This window comes from Bos taurus, chromosome 10, assembly GCF_002263795.3.
Source record: "Bos taurus isolate L1 Dominette 01449 registration number 42190680 breed Hereford chromosome 10, ARS-UCD2.0, whole genome shotgun sequence".
Lineage (NCBI taxonomy): Eukaryota > Metazoa > Chordata > Mammalia > Artiodactyla > Bovidae > Bos > Bos taurus.
In genome coordinates, this window is record NC_037337.1 from 40,652,896 (window position 1) to 40,668,565 (window position 15,670).

A 15,670-nucleotide genomic window follows, 5' to 3' on the forward strand; every position below is an offset into this window, starting at 1 on the left:
TGTGGGGAAATCACTTTCTCACCTCCTTGATTCTGAGCTTGGTAACATGACTTGTGTTGATCATTGGAATCTGAGCAGAAATGACAATTTAGCTATTTAAAATAGAGGCCACAGTTAACACAAAATTTGTCTGCTCTTTCGCTCCTTCATGAGAAAGCTATCCCAGTAGTCACTGGTCCCAAAATGAAAACACAGTGGAGTGGCTTGGACCTAAGAGGAAAAATAAATGTTTGTTATTAAAAGTCTTTGAACGCTGTTAGTTAGGGCTGATTATTGTATATACCTGACTAATGAGCATGGTATTTCAATAATTACTTTCCATCTTCATTCCCCTCATTCTGCCTACAGGTGCATTCATTACTTTAGGCAAAACAATGTCAGTTAAGCATGCAAGCTCTGAAATTCGATAGACCTTCAGTAAGCTAACTTCTGCAAACACAGTCAATTGTGAAACCTGCATAACAACAGTATCTAGTTCATACTGTTAAGACTAAGTAAGATAAGAGATAAAGTCCATAGTACTATGTTCAGTATACAGCAACCATTCACTAAGTGTTAGCTATGATTTTACTATTTTTTCATTATTTACTCTTCATTATTGACACTCTATCATTTCACAAGCTGCCATTAAAGACCCAGGTAAGAAACATCTTTCCAATGGCCAGTCTCCCATGTTAGTGTAGTGAAAATGCTTTCATAAAAATGTGTATCTTCATAAAAAATGCAACATCAAAATGGAAATCATGATAAGTTCATGTTTTAAAACTGTGATGCTGAGAATAAATGACTTTTTCATGTAGCTGAATAGGAATTCTTTCACACTGAAATTATTTTAAATCCTTTTGATAGAAATATTTCCAAATTTCATGCTGATTTGCCTTTCTTCTGTATACAAATTTCAGTTTTTAAGCATTTTCCATGAACCTATATTTGTTTTATTTATTTTTCAATAATTATACCACTTGGCATTTTTAATATAAATTTGAGGTATCCATACTGATTAAAGGATAAACACTATAACTTACATTTCTAAATATAATCTGTATAGCATCTTCTCCTTTGCTTAGTTTAAATAAAGGTAGAGTGAGTGCAGCAAGTATAGTTGCTTGGCTTTAGCTAGAGGACCACTGTCCTATCTCAAACAGATTGGCAAATCCAAGGATTAACCAGTTTTCCTTGAAGTTATTTTATACTCTTAATAAGATCATATTTTGTTTACCAGTACTTTTGATACTATAGCATTATTCAAAGTATTTTCTCCTAATTCATAATTAGTAACCACTTCAACTGCTTTGATATGTTCAACTCACTCTATCATTTCTATAAATGTCTAACTATGGCAAGTGACCAAATATGTATCTTATTTTGTGACAACACTCATTGATGGGAAAATAACACCATCTCATGAAAACTTCAGATATTCATTCTCAAGTCTATCCATCCCAACTATGTTTTTTATTCATAATTCATTTATGTACTAAATCTTTCCAAATAGGAAAGGCATACATCAAGGCTGTATATTGTCACCCTACTTATTTAATTTATATGCAGAGTACATCATGAGAAACCCTGGGCTGGAGGAAGTACAAGCTGGAATCAAAATCACCGGGAGAAATATCAATGACCTCAGATATGCAGATGACACCACCGTCACGGCAGAAAGCAAAGAACTAAAGAGCCTCTTGATGAGAGTGAAAGAGGAGAGTGAAAAAGTTGGCTTAAAGCTCAATATTCAGAAAACTAAGATCACAGCATCCAGTCCTGTCACTTCATGGCAAATAGATGGGGAAACACTGGAAACAGTGGCTGACTTTATTTGGGGGGACTCCAAAATCACTGCAGATGGTGACTGCAGCCATGAAATTAAAAGACGCTTACTCCTTGGAAGAAAAGTTACGACCAACCTAGACAGCATATTAAAAAGCAGAGACATTACTTTGTCAACAAAGGTCCATCTAGTCAAAGCTATGGTTTTTCCAGCGGTCATGTATGGATGTGAGAGTTGGACTATAAAGAAAGCTGAGTGCTGAAGAATTGACGCTTTTGAACTGTGGTGTTGGAGAAGACTCTTGAGAGTCCCTTGGACTGCAAGGAGATCCAACCAGTCCATCCTAAAGGAGATCAGTCCTGGGTGTTTATTGGAAGGCCTGATGTTGAAGCTCAAACTCTGATATTTGGCCACCTGATGTGAAGAACTGACTCATTTGAAAAGACCTTGATGCTGGGAAAGATTGAGGGCAGAAGGAGAAGGGGAGGGCAGAGGATGAGATGGCTGGATGGCATCACCGACTCGACAGATGTGAGTTTGGGTAAACTCCAGGAGTTGGTGATGGACAGGGAGGCCTGGTGTGCTGCAGTTCATGGGGTCGCAAAGAGTCAGACATGACTGAGTGACTGAACTGAACTGAACTGAACTAAATCTTTACCAAGAACCCACAGTGCATTGTTTTGGGAACCCGAGAGAAAGATGTAAAGCAAGACAGCCTCACAGAGCTTAAGGGGCAACAGATAATGTGCAAGTAAATAAATGAATAAATGTAGTGTGATGCAGAGACTTAAGACAGAATGATGTGAGAGCGGGCAGTCAGATTAAACTGGATAACTGGGGAAAACACCTCTCTCAGGAGGTGGGATTTATGCTGAGCTCCAAGTGACAAGAAGCAGCTATCCAGTGGAACCAGAGAGCTTTACAATTCCTGGCTTAAATATGAATTAGAGCCTTTGATTCATCTTGACAATTCTCTTTAAAATTGTGTAATTGATTCTTAATTTATTTTCAGAGACATCAGGGTATCAGACTTTGGGGTGGTGAATAAACAAGATTTTACTGAAATATATATATGTCTATATGTATGTATGTCAACTATATATATATTGAGCCCTCTCTACCTTGAAAATTTGATATAAGTTTTATGTCCCATCAACAAAATCACATGCCTGTAACTCTCAAGGGGATGGAGAAATGATAGATTTTAAATATACCTGTTTATTAATCATTATCTATTCTTTATTTAAATCCTTGTATTTAGGTCTTGGATTAAAATAATATAAAATTGCTTCTGTTGTCAGGCCAAAATAAGATCCCCAGATAATATGTGATTACTTTCTCAGACAAATTCTTTATCAGCTGTCTTTAGAAGTTGAAATTATTACCTTGTGTATAAACAGCACTTTCTCTGAAGAATTTAGTTGTCCATTCAGACTTTTATTTTTAATTACTTTAAACCCACATAATCCTCAACACATCTGGGTGATGCAGAGGGAAGACAACCTTATCCCTACAATGCTAATTAGTAAACTGAGGCACTTGGCAATTAAACTACTTATTCTTGATTACCCTGTAGTCTGTATTTTCATGGTTTCAAAGTGTCAGGATAAAAAGTAATCACCTTAGCTAGTTATCTTCCTGATGACAAGAGGTTGGCTATTTGAGAAACATATAGATGTTTATTTAAAAAATAATCATCTTTTTTTAAAATAAAACTTTTCACATTTTTTAACCCCCTGATATGTGTTCATTTTTCATTCACTAAGCAACCTTTAATTGTGCCCCTCCTATTTTCCAAAGACAGTGCTTGGCATTGAGTGCACCGTAAATGAATCAAATGTGGTCTCTTTTGACAATAATTTTTAATCTAATTTTAGAAAATATAAAACCTAATCATACCCATGGATAATCATCTAATTGTTATGGATTAACATTTAATCTGTACATATGATGACTGTTCAATCAATACTTGCTACCTGATAATGTTTTGCTGTGTAGATGTAATCTTAATATCAAAACCACATATAAGATATAGCTTTGTTTACAACTGTTATATGGAGGAAGGTGGTGTTCTATCGTTGTAGTACAGACAACTAAAAAAACCACACTTCAGAAACAAAAGCATGCATTTCAACGTCCTATTGTGTCTCTCACTATCCATCCCTCCTCTCCATCCCTCCTCTCCATCCGTCTTCTCCATCCCTCCTCTCCATCCCCACTGCTACAACCTTGGCCTAGAAACTTAGAGCCTCCTGTCTGGATTATCACAAAGTTTCCTCAAGGCCTTCCTGACCTCCCAACTTGCCTCAGCTAAAATCACTTTTCATTTTAAGTCTTCTTATGTTATCTTTGTGCATATAATTTTTAATGGCTTTTTGTTTTCTACTGGACAGAGTTCAGACTTCTTAGATTCCCACAGAAGTTTTTCCATGAAATTAATCATCAACATCTCACAACTCAGCCAAGCTGACTCTCAGTTCCGATGGTGTGCATTCTGTTTCTCGGTTTCATGCCTTTGCAAGTGCTCCATCTCCTTGGAATGCCTTCCTCTTCACCCCAAAGAGCACACATGTATTCCTACTGACTTCATTCTACACAGCTTTTTCTGAATCTTATTTCCCTATTCTAGTAAAAACAAATTCCCTCTTTTATGGTCCCTTATAATAGTTCATTTAGACTTAAAAATCATAATGCCCAGATTCCAATATACTTTAGGAAACATATATGTACACAGGGATATCTCTCCTTGGTTGAACATAATCTATTGAAGTTTAGAATCTTTTTTTCCAAATGGGTAATTTGGCATTCAAAGAAAATCTTTGAAGAATAAGTGATTATTTGAAAGACAGTATACAGGTGCTGTAGGGAACAAAACTGTGTATGCTAGGTGGTGGCTGCTTTTTCTCCAACTTTGCAGATGCAGGTCTGCCAACATTCTCTCTAAGGCATTAGCACCATCAGCTTCCAGAGCAAGGCCAGGTTATGAAAGAACTCATACTTCACATTTAAGAGTCTTCTTCCACCACCATTAACAAGTATCTAAACTTGAGCAAATTATTTATCTCTAAACTTCAGTCTTCTTACCGATAAAATGGAAATAACAGAACACATCTTATAAAGCTACTGTAAGGATTAACTGAGAATATACACACAGTGCTTAGAACAGGGTCTGGTCCATAGTAAGTGCTCAGGAAAGAGAGCTGTTTGATACTTAGGGCTCTTTTTTTACAACCGAGAGACCCAAGATAAGCCAACTGACAATAACAGCAAAAGTGACTGACTGGTTCCCGTAACTAGGAAGTATAAAGTGCCTAAAAGGTTGCCATAAATCATTAATTCACTTTGACTTTCAGAAATCAATTTCTCTCTCCCAGCTCCTCTTCTATCCTTCCCTCTTTAGTTTATTCCTACACACATTGTTGCACTTTTTTTCCAAGTGTATACGGCCAACATCAGCCCCATTGCTCCATGCTTGCATCATTCAGCTTTGGCAAACAACTTAGCAAAACATGAGGCAAGAAATATTCCCTTTCTTAGCCTCAATTTGTACAATCTCTGTGAGGCTGGATGGTCAGTGGGATAGTCTTCCCAGGTAACTCTAGTGGTAAATAACCCAGTTGTCAATGCAGGAGATGTGGGTTTGATCCCTGGGTCAGAAAGATCTCCTGGAGAAGGAAATGGCAACCCACTCCAATATTTGTGCCTGGAGAATCCAATCCCATGGACAGAGGAGTCTGGTAAGTTACAGAAAGTAACTCACATAGAGTCACAGAAAGTTGGACACAACCAAAGGCATTCAGCATGTGCACACGCAACCCCCAAGATGAGGGTGTTTGGAGATGGAGACTTTGAGATGTGATGAATTCATGAGGGCATAATTATGAACACTAGGTGTAACTGAGTATTTTACACAGAAAATAAAGTTATGTCTTCATTATTGTGAATTTAGTTATTAAAATGCCAAGAAGATGATACAGATCACTTAAACCAAAAAATGTTTATATGCAGTATGAATCTTAGGACAATTATAGCAACAATATCAAATGGTATCTTGTAATTTGTTCACTGCCCATCCATTAGACAAAGAAAATTTTTAATTGACTTAACCAAACAATATTTTTGAAATCTGATGAATAATAAATAATGATGAAATGTTAGGGAAAATGTCAATTTAATCCAATTATAGGCTAATTTTGGAACAGGAGAGGACATTTCATCTTTATACTGTCAACAGACAAAACTCTGATATGTCATAAGGAATGATTCTCTCCTATGGACTCATTAAATTTAGTGCCAGTTTTACAAAAGAAAGTTTTTGCTCTGCTTCCTCGTGGCAATGGAAAACTGCTAATCTCTGGCGTGAAGATTCCCAGGCTTGACTGCTAGGACTGGACAACTGCCTTTCATGCTCTAACTTATCTGTTAAGTTTTGGCACCAGCTCAAGCAATATGAAAGCTCAGTGCCAGTGCCATGTAAAGACAGTTCATTCAAGGCCCTGACTGAACATACATGTTTAAATTATATTTAAAACCTAATTAAACTGAAAATACTAGTGAAATTATAAAATTGCCAGAAGTATTTTAGAATGAAACATTTTTCAAAATAAAAACTATGACATAAAATTTTTATCACAAATAATGCTTTTAATTATTTAGCTTCTTATAGTACTCTCGTAACAGAAACTGACACATCCATGTTGTTTAGTCTCTAAGTCACGTCTGACTCTTTGCAACCTCATGTCCTGTAGACCACCAGGCTCCTCTGTCCACAGGATTTCGAGGGCAAGAGCACTGGAGTTGGTTGCAGTTTCCTCATCCAAGTAAAATTGTATTTTTCGAAATAAAAACCATAAAACAATTTGTAAAATATTTAAAAGGGCTCAAGGCATTTTAGAAAGTAAAAAATACACTTTTCAAAAATCAATCAGTTCACTGCTCTTCCTCAGTTAAGGAATTCAGATCCAGTGTGCCTTGAGAACAACAGTCCTTGTAAAATATAATTAACTCCTACATGAAAGCTCGCTCTCTTTCAGGTTTTGTCCTGGATAAACATTAGACTAAATGTTCATACTGTTAAAGAGCCAGTTTGGGACTCTGGTAAGAACATGACTATAGATATCCCTCTGTATGCTATGGGCTTCCCTTGTGGCTCAGCTGGTAAAGAATCTGCCTGCCACGTGGAAGACCTGGGTTCGATCCCTGAGTTGGGAAGATCCCCTGGAGAAGGGAAAGGCTACCCACTCCAGTATTCTGGCCTGGAGAATTCCATGAACTAAGTCCATGGGGTGGCAAAGAGTCAGACACGACTGAGCGACTTTCACTTTCTTTATGTTACTTTGTTCTCTCACATACTTCTAGAATAACTTACTGGTTTCGATGATTAATCTTATTTTAATTTTTAGCTTAAAGTGTTAGAAAGTAAATTACCTTAAGAGCTTGTAAATAAATTCAACATTCCAATAAGAGGATAGATTTTTCTACAGATTCCTCTGAAGGGCCATAGTTGTTTCAATCAAAAAATACCAATTAATGGAAACATTAAGATTCAGGTTGAGTAAAACTGGGTTTTGTCATTTTTTAGAAATAGACTTTTAGGTTCAGTGCTCCTCAGGGCTTAAGGGGGAAGCTACCTCCTAGGCATTCATGTTCTCAGATATCAGATACAATTGTGCTCATTTTATACACAAGGATATAGTTCTTAACCATAAGCACAGTTAAAGACAGAGCCAGGCCCCTCTAGTCTCTGTGCTCACCATGAAGTTCCATGTGCCCTTTTTATTTTTTCAGCCAACATTTATTGAGTACCTACTGTATACCTAACACTGTGGTAGTTGCTGAGAATAGAGTAGGGCAAGGGAGCCTCTTTGTTCTCAAGTTACTTCTAGTGAAATGGATGAGAAAGATTACAAGTTGTACATCACATTTACCTGTCTTGTCAATTTCCTCCATATCCTCCAACCTTTTGGCTTTCATTGGTACTCTCCTCCTTCATCTGAGAATGCCTCCTCACTCCAGACAATTAAAACATTATCTATATTCAAGGTCTAGCTAAATACCTAGATTCTTTCACAAATCCCACTCCAACAAATACACACTCTTCTAGAGCAAGGCCCATAACTTCAGCTTCTCTCACTTGCTGAAAGTGCCTAACAATAACTTATGCATACTGTAGAACCCTGATGATTTTTAGCATAAGCAACAGCAATAACTAGGATGTTCAAAAGATGATGCTTCTTTTTAAATTTTTATTTATTTTTTAACTTTACAATATTGTATTGGTTTTGCCATAAGATGTCCATCAGCAGATGAATGGATAAGAAAGCTGTGGTACATATACACAATGGAGTATTACTCAGCCATTAAAAAGAATACATTTGAATCAGTTCTAATGAGGTGGATGAAACTGGAGCCTATTATACAGAGTGAAGTAAGCCAGAAAGAAAAACACCAATACAGTATACTAATGCATATATATAGAATTTACAAAAGATGAACCTTTAGACACTCTCAACCAAGTTTCTCTGCTGATCCTTAGCACTGAAGGAACATATAGAAATGACTGTACTCGAAGAAATATTTTAAAAAGAAGCAACTCACATAAACTCATCCTACTATGTTCTGAGTTGAATCCAAGTGAAGAATTCACTCGAGGGCATAACAGCCTAATAGAATGAGAGGCATTAATTATACCCTGAAGGAGCCATCCTCAGCCATGCAACTTAAATGTGTATCACCTGAAATGAGTTGCCAAGGTAGGTCCCATGCTAGGCAGAGGCATGTAGACATATAGCAATCTCTGTTCCTTAACTCAATTTTTCCTGTATGATTTAGTAGTTTTCAAAGCCCTAACCAGGAAATTGATGGTCTGCATGAGATGTGATGCCTTTTCTATAAGAACAAGTCTGACTTTATAGGACTTCCCTGCTGAACAAAATAATTTAACTATTAAAAAGCATATCCTATAAAATGGTAAAATATCCAGAAATAAACCTGAATTGGTCAAAAATTTTGTTTGTGTCTTCTGTAATATCTTACCAAAAAACTCAAACTTTTGGCCAATCCAGTATTTAAAGAAAATGTTAAAATATTCCCTCCATTCAACAAAAATACAGAAACCATTCTTAACTTACAGATCATACATAAACATCCATAGAACTGACTTAGCCCATGGACTATAGTTTCTCCCTTATAGATTTAATTAATTTTAAAAGCCATCAAATCAATGCCTCTATTTATTTGTTCAAGTTTCCTTTTTTTCTTTTTTGGTAATACAAACAATGCTGCCATGAATATCCTGTGCAAGACTCCTGGTACACATATATGAGGATCTGTATTTAAAATTTTATAAGGCCTTGCCCAGGACTTACCATTCACAAGTAGTATATGATAATTCTGGTTTCTTCACATTATTACCAATATTTATTATTTTCAGATCTTAGTTTCTGAAATTCCTGAGGAATGTGACATTAAAATTTCATTTTAATCTGCATTTTCTGTGAGTTGCCTGTCAAAATTCTTTGGCCATATTTTTGTTGGACTATCTGGGTGTTTCTTATTAATTACATAGTAGAGAAAAAATAATTTGTGTGTTCTAAATATCTTTTGTCAGCCTATGGTTTATCATTTAACTTTGTGCTTGGTGTCTTTTGTGCAATATAAAAATTTTTTAATTGAATGCAAAAAAAGAGAATATCCTGTATGATTCCATTTATAGAAATTCTAAAACAACAACAAAAATACAACCTAATCAGTTGTTGCCTGAGGCTAAGGTGGAGGACCTCGCTGCAGAGGAAAACCAAATAATTTGGGAGGGTAGGCAGTGAAAGTGCTCTATACCTTGATATAGGAGTATTAACACAAGTGCATATATTTTGTCAATACTTGTTGACCTGTACACTTCAGATGGATGCATTTTATTGTATGTTAATTATACCTCAATAAAATTTGTTTAAAAGTTAAAAAAGAAACCCAAAAGGCCTCTAAAAAGTGAAACTGAAGTCGCTCAGTGTGTCAGACTCTTTCTGAACCCATGGACTATTGCCCACCAGGCTCCTCTGTACATGGGATTCTCCAGGCAAGAGTACTGGAGTGGCTTGCCATTTCCTTCTCCAGGGGATCTTTCTGACCCAGGGATTGAACCTGGGTCTCCCACATTGTAGGCAGACACTTTACCGCCTGAGCCTCCAGGGAAGTTCTGGTGGAACTGCTGCTGCTGCTGCTGCTGCTGCTGTTAAGTCGCTTCAGTCATGTCCAACTCTGTGTGACCGCATAGATGGCAGCCCACCAGGCTCCGCTGTCCCTGGGATTTTCCAGGCAAAAACACTGGAGTGGGTTGCCATTTCCTTCTCCAATGCCTAGGGTGCTAATAATTCTGGAATCAAGAAGTAGAACTTGATGAGAATTTTTTTTTTTAATTATGCAACTGATTCATTCTAAGAACTGAAACCTAAAAACACAAGGAATTAGCTCTCCATTATTTTCCAAAGGCATTCCTGATTCATTCTTGAAAGTTATCTTTTTTGGTTTATTTTCTTGGTTATGTTTTCTTTTATGTCTCCTATATTCAGGTACATGATACAGTTATTAAGCAGTTTGCTTCTCACCTACCCATCCATCTCCACTTTCAGCATTACTTTCCCCACTCTGTCTCCTCCCAGGAATAGATTCTGTCCTCTCGTTTCTCTATGCCTCGTTTTCCTACCAAAAATTACAAGCAATATCATCAACAGCTAATGCTTCCTGAACACAATATTTCCCAGACATTTTGCTACTTGGATCATTTATCTAATCTTCAGAATATCCCCTCTGATATCTGTATTTTGCTTTAACCGTTTTTACAGATGAAAAACTAGTCCTGTAGAGATGAGGCAATTTTCTCAACTTCTAAAAATTAGTAGGTTTCAGAGTCTTGATTCAAGTCCCAATCAAGAGACTGTATCCAAAACCAATATGTTTTGATGCCTAAGGACATTCTGTAAAAGTCCCGCTCTTCATTATGTGGTAGCTATTAACACTGGTAACCCACTCCAGTATTCTTGCCTGGAGAATCCCATGGACGGAGGAGCCTGGTGGGCTACAGTCCACGGGGTTGCAAAGAGTTGGACACGACTGAGTGACTTCATTTTCTTTCACTATTAACACATCAAACAAAGCATTTGTGCTAATGTGTTATTGAGTCACTGTGTCACCACACCGAGGCCACACATTCAAAATCCCATCAAAGTCTTCTTCTTGTAGAAGACTGAGTTATTCTTTGAGAGATGGGTGTGCTCGAGCAATCAAGAGACCTTTCTTTAAGAAGCTGAAGTCATGAAAAATTTTCCTTTAAGGTTAAATTTAATAGGTAGTTAAAGAAAAGATAAAGGAATCATCAAAATAAACAAATTCTCTAGAACTATTTCTCACAGACTGACTAAGATTGTCTGTTTCCATAGTCAAGAAATGACCTCTATGTAGAAGTCTGGCCGTTTTTTTTAAAGAAACATTATTTTTCAGTAAAACTCAATAGGGAAAATATCCTAGATGAAACTTTCTCTTTTTTTCTAGCAAATTCACCAACACTTTTCAATGAACTAAAAACAATAATGTCAGTAAAATATTCCAACTATAATATGATTAACCTTTGGGATATCTTGGAATTTATTATGACCCTTAACCTTGTATTTTTACATCTTAGAAATTAATTTTTTAAAAATAACTTTATGTTCCCTTTCAAAAGAGATATTTTATAAATATAAAAATGAAAAGTTGATAGTTATTTGAATCAAAATGATCTCTGCTAACATCCTTCTCCCTAATCATCATTACTATAACAACTTTAAAACAGTTTCATATACCCTTGCTTGGGTTCAACAGCTGTTACAATGGCTTCCTCTTTTAAAATCTAGTAGATTACAGTCAAAAAGAATGTTACATATATGGAAGATTTATTTAAAATAAAATAATAACAGGGTCCAGACTTGCCATTCCAGATATAATTCTTCTAGCCCTGGGAAAGGACAGATACTGATTTACTAGGACATCAAGTATAAAGCTTAACAAACACTGTATCTATAAGGTCTAGACACAAAGTATGTGTTAGTACATATTTTGGAAAAGAAAGCTTTGATAAACACACAAAGAGGCATTCAACATCATTAGTCATTAGGGAAATGTAAATCAAAACCACAATGAGATATCACTTCATATCTACTAAGAAGGCTACAATAAAATAAATAAATAGTGCTGGCAATGATGTTGAGAAATTACGATCCTCATACATTGTTGGTAGAAATATAAAACGGTGTAGCCACTGTGGAAAATAGTTTATGGTTTCTAAAAAGCTAAGCATAGAACTACTATATGATCCAGAAATTCTACCCCTAGGTATACGATTCATTTTGATATTTGTCAAAACTAATACAATTATGTAAAGTTTAAAAATAAAATAAAATTAAAAAAAAAATAAAATAAAATAAAATAATTGAAAGTAGAACTCAAACAGATGTTTGTACACCAAATTTCATAAGTTATTCACAATAGCAAAAAGGTGTTAATAACTTGTGTTGATCAACAGATGAAATGGATAAAGCAAATATGATGTATACATATAGAATATTTTCCAACCACAAAAAAGGAATGAAATTTTGATATATACTATAGTATGAATGGACCTTGAAAACATGCTTAGTAAAATAAGTCAGACAGAAAAGTGCAAATATTGTATGACAAAGAATCTAGAATAGACAAATTCATTAAAACAGAAAGTAGAAAAAGAAACGGGAGAATTACTATTTAATGGATATAGAATTTAGGTTGGGAGAGGTAAAAAATTTTGAGTGTACACAGTGGTGATGGTTATAAAACTTAATGAATGTATATAATGACATTGAATGTGTACATTTACAAATGATTAAACTGATAAATAGTATGTTACATATATTTTACCATGATAACAATAATTTAAAAGGAAAAAAGCAGTAATCATCTCTAGATTATTCACCCTCAATGTAGTTCAGTGCTTTTCTCCACAGAAACAATGAACTAGGAGAATTAACTTTTGCAAATACATTATAAGAGGGGTCCCTAACACCCAGGCCACAGACCAGTACAGGTCCATGGCCTATTAGGAACTGGGCTGCACAGCAGAAGGTGAGCAGCAGGCCAGCAAAGCTTCCTGTGTGTTTACACCCGCTCCCTTGCTAGCATTACTGCCTGAGCTCCACCTTCTGATCCGATCAGCAGACGGATTAGATTCTCATAGGAGCACAAATCCTACTGCATTTGACTCATCCTGAAACCAACCCCTCTCCTCAGTCCATGGAAAAATTGTCTTCCATGAAACCATTCTGTAGTGTCAAAAAGGTTGGGGATTGCTGCATTATAAGAAAGGGTTATTTTTAATACCTAGACAGAATATAGCTTAGAAGGAATCATGAAACTGGAACGCAACACCAACAGCATGTCATTCTCTATTTGTTTCCCATCAGTTTATTTCATCTCCTAAACTAGATAATAAGATCACTTGGGAAAGACATCATGTCTGTCCTCCTCTGGTATGCTTCACAGTATCATTATGAACAAGGAGGATATTCCATAATTGAGTCAATGATTTTTTAACTTAAAAGGAATCTGTCAAATCATTCCATCTGAAACGTAACTAGACAGAAAATCTGCTAGCAGGAAAGAATGAAGTCAGTTGGAAACTAAGACAAGTCCTGTTTTGTTTTGTTTTTCTATTTTATTCAAATGGCAGCAAATCAAATTAAGATAATTACTGATGTATACTTAGGCACAGAAAGAAAAAGCAATACAGGGAACTCAAATCACTTACACACAGCTGAGAATTTTACTGCATTCAATATTTCTTCCAAGAAGTAGCAGAAAGTGGCATGTGCTTAGAATAAGGAGTCAGGAGTTTTTCATTTAACTCCATCAATCAGTTTAACTCCATGAAAAAGAATAGGCTCTATATAAGTATGTGATTTTGTTTGCCTCAGTCCACGGGGTCGCAAAGAATAGGACACATCTGCAGCGATTTAGAACATAATACAGATTTAGGCAGACAACCGATTTATGTTCTGAATATACTCAGTAGTATCACTATCAGAGATGGAAAATAAGAATTGATTTAGTTTCCAGTTTATACCATATAGAATAAATAAATGTAATTCAAATTTACAAAGAAAGGAGATATATTTGATTTGCAGCTGTATTGGCTACATGGCTATGTTAGGTTTTCTCCTTTCTAATACTGTACAATTGTCTCAGGAGGATAGTTTAATACTTTACCTAACTCTTATTGAATTAATGACTACATGAAAGAGATGGGAATACCAAACCACCTGACCTGCCTCTTGAGAAACCTATATGTAGGTCAGGAAGCAACAGTTACAACTGGACATGGAACAACAGACTGGTTCCAAACAGGAAAAGGAGTACGTCAAGGCTGTATATCGTCACCCTGCTTATTTAAATTATACGCAGAGTATATCATGAGAAACGCTGGGCTGGAAGAAGCACAAGCTGGAATCAAGTTGCCGGGAGAAATATCAATAATCTCAGATATGCAGATGACACCACCCTTATGGCAGAAAGTGAAGAGGAACTCAAAAGCCTCTTGATGAAAGTGAAAGTGGAGAGCGAAAAAGTTGGCTTAAAGCTCAATGTTCAGAAAACTAAGATCATGGCATCCAGTCCCACCACTTCATGGGAAATAGATGGGGAAACAGTGGAAACAGTGTCAGACTTTATATTTTGGGGCTCCAAAATCACTGCAGATGGTGATTGTAGCCATGAAATTAAAAGACGCTTACTCCTTAGAAGGAAAGTTATGACCAACCTAGACAGCATATTCAAAAGCAGAGACATTATTTTGCCAACAAAGGTCCGTCTAGTCAAGGCTATGGTTTTTCCAGTGGTCATGTATGGATGCGAGAGTTGGACTGTGAAGAAGGCTGAGTGCCGAAGAATTGATGCTTTTGAACTGTGGTGTTGGAGAAGACTCTTGAGAGTCCCTTGGACTGCAAGGAGATCCAACCCGTCCATCCTAACGGAGATCAGTCCTGGGTGTTCACTGGAAGGACTGATGCTGAAGCTGAAGCTGAAACTCCAATACTTTGGCCACCTCATGCGAAGAGTTGACTCACTGGAAAAGACTCTGATGCTGGGAGGGATTGGGGGCAGGAGGAGAAGGGGACGACAGAGGATGAGATGGCTGGATGGCATCACCGACTTGATATACATGAGTTTAGGTGAACTCTGGGAGTTGGTGATGGACAGGGAGGCCTGGCGTGCTGTGATTCATGGGGTCGCAAAGAGTCGGACACCACTGAGCAACTGAACTGAACTGAACTATTTTTGGATGTAACAGAATTGTGTTACTTCTCAAGGGCTCTCAGGAGTCTTGGTTCCTCGGAGTGTCAGGCTGTTGGGACCAAAGAAATGCACCCAAACCCACAGGTGGGGATGCTTATGGTCCACAGTAACAGCCTCAGTCACTCTTGTCCTTATAACTACTTCAGAAATGTGTGTCTGCATGTCAGATCATTAAAAAAAAAAAAAGCTAGAAAGAGCTCACTTAAATTGGTGTAATCTATCAATGTTGCTAAAAGGCAGCCTTAAGTGTCTTTTTGATAGCTGAATAAAACTCATTTTCAAACACTGAAAAGTTATGTTAACCAGTAAGTTTCCCCTGACTGAACAAACAACTTTAACAAGGAATTTTAATTTAGGGATACTAGACTTACATGCTGTTATTGCTAGCATCTTCTGCAATATGAAGAGAAATGTGCCACAAAATGTCTAGCATCTACAAGTCTGTTATCACAAGATTTCCAAAGACAGTAGAAGCTGATGGAATGTTTGATGTTGATATCAACTCAAACAGAAACACTAAGCATTTAATTAAACAAATATTTTTGA

The 15,670-nt window shown here is 36.5% G+C and overlaps 1 protein-coding gene across 1 annotated transcript in view; it reads right to left on the minus strand.

The window, feature by feature from the left end:
• Nucleotides 1–15,670, minus strand: part of MDGA2 (MAM domain containing glycosylphosphatidylinositol anchor 2) — a 926,008-nt gene that overhangs the window by 830,911 nt on the left and 79,427 nt on the right. The gene's annotated exons all lie outside the window — the stretch shown is intronic.